Genomic DNA, 2,500 nt, shown 5'->3' with positions numbered 1-2,500 from the left:
CGCACTAGTAGAGTTTGGTCTCATTTGTTTGTTGTTGAAAGTGGGATTAGATATTTGAACCAAATACGAAATGTTTTTTTTTCTCTCTTTTTTTTTTAATCTCTTTGTTCAGAATATGTTAAAAAAATATAAAAATAAAAATAAACCTACCATGATATGTATTAAAAGTAAGTCTGTTTAATGATGAATGGTAGCAAACTAACACTTACACGATAACGGAGATAAGTAGCCATCAAAAAATTACAGGGTGATAAAAACCGGGTTGCGACTTCTAGTACGAATGAAACTAAAACCTTCCTCCGTCATCAAAACTGGAACCCTTGGAAGGAAACCTAAAGCACAACACGCTATTCACATCCCTGACAAAATCGCCCTTACAGCACCTGGGGAAGGTAGGTGATAGTGAAGCTACGTGTCGGACCAACAATTAACCATCCCGACAACGGCGGTGTGGCATAGCACCATCTTGGCCCGAGGGAGAGCACGTTCCCGCTGAAGGAGGAGAAGATACACGAGGGGCGGTCGGAGTAAACTAGCTCACCTATCAAGAGTACGAAGCACAATGCGATGCTTGGGGAGTATGAGGGACGGTATATGAGGTGTGGAAGGAGAGAGAGAGAGAGAGAGAGAGAGAGAGAGAGAGAGAGAGAGAGAGAGAGAGAGAGAGAGAGAGAGAGAGAGAGAGAGAGAGAGAGAGAGAGAGAGAGAGAGGGGGGGGGGGGGAGAGAGGAGGAGAGAGAGAGAGAGAGAGAGAGAGAGAGAGAGAGAGAGAGAGAGAGAGAGAGAGAGAGAGAGAGAGAAGAGAGAGAGAGAAGAGAGAGCGAGAAGAGAGAGAGAGAGAGAGAGAGAGCGAGAGAGAGAGAGAGAGAGAGGAGAGAGAGAGAGAGAGAGAGAGAGAGAGAGAGAGAGAGAGAGAGAGAGAGAGAGAGAGAGAGAGAGAGAGAGAGAGAGAGAGAGAGAGAGAGAGAGAGAGAGAGAGAGAGAGAGAGAGAGAGAGAGAGAGAGAGAGAGAGAGAGAGATGGGATGTGTGCGAACGAGAGAGATAGGAGGAGAAGAGTTAACATGATAGGAGATGAGACCGAGAAAATAGGAGGGCTGTGTGCACATGTGTGTGTGAGAGAGAGGTATATGTACACGTGTGTTGGGTGTTATATGGGGCGTGTGAAGTGAGAATTGTTTATGATTGCAGATGTGGCGACGGAGAGAGGCTGTACGGGATATTGCCGGTGGTATATGACGCGTGTTTTGCATAGGGGGAGGATTAAGGAATGGAAGGGAAATGAAGACAGACTAAGAATTGGATTGAAAAAAGTACCTTTTTTTTTGTTTTTGTTTATTTCATTTGTCTACATATTATCGATATCATTTTTGTTCGATCTTTTCCCCTTTCCTCTTACTCTTATTTTCTCTCTATGTACACAAACACACACATACGAACACATACACGCACACGCACGCACACACACACATACACACACACACACACACACACACACACACACATATATATATGTGTGTGTGTGTGTCACTATCTATGTTCCCCTCCCTCTCCCTTTCCATCCTGCCTCCGTTTCTCTCCCTATCTCCCATCCTACCTCTCTCCCCCCCCCCCTCTCTCTGCTTCTGCTTCCATAGTCTGCAGTGAATAATTCGAGCAGCGAGGGAAGCAGCCAACGCGACGGCTTGTCTGCCACTTACCCTTCACAACAGTACCCAGGTGCAGGTACGGACGCTAGACTTTTGCTCGAGGCGTAAAGTTCAGAGCTCTGGGGCCTCGCGCTGGGGCTCAATGTAGTCCAAGAAAAACACACACATCAATCACTTGTGGGTAAGGGTTTTTTTTTTCCCTTAGTGTCTCTTCTTTTTTTTCTTTCTTTCTTTTTTTTTCTTTCTTTTTCTCTGTTTATTTTACTTTACTTTATCTCCTTTTTCTTCCTCCGTGTCTTCTTTTTTTGCCTTCTCTTTTTTTCCCTTTTCTTCCTTCTCCTCTTCCTCTTCTTCCACTTCTTCTTCTCCATCTCTTTTCCTCCTCCTCCTCTCTTAATTCTCCACCTCCTTTCCTCTTCCTCCTCCTCCTCTTCCTTCTCTTATCTTACAAAGGGAAGCGTAGATTACCTGTAATCATGACCAATCCAAAGAGAACAATGATGAATATATTATATCAATGTGAAAAATTCATGCAATTCATTATATGTTGACGAAGCCTGTAATGTTTTTTTTGTTTTTTTTTTCTGTCTCTCTTTAGCGTGTGTGGCATCAAACTCATAACTTTCAGTTATCATCCCAATTATGAATTATCTATATCATCATATGCAGTGAATGTTAGTGTGTGAATCATGATAATAGACTGTCGTGTAGTTTCTCGTTAAACCGAACAAACTATTGATATTTCTCGTTACGCGTGTTAAAACGAGGTACAAAGCCCTTTTTTCTTCGTCGTATCAACGTACTTCATTACATCTTTTATGATTTACTTTTTGTGTAAAAAAAAGGGGGGGG

This window comes from Penaeus japonicus, unplaced genomic scaffold (assembly GCF_977035675.1).
Source record: "Penaeus japonicus unplaced genomic scaffold, GWHDUDI00000001_assembly GWHDUDI00000007, whole genome shotgun sequence".
Lineage (NCBI taxonomy): Eukaryota > Metazoa > Arthropoda > Malacostraca > Decapoda > Penaeidae > Penaeus > Penaeus japonicus.
This window is presented reverse-complemented; position numbering follows the sequence as displayed.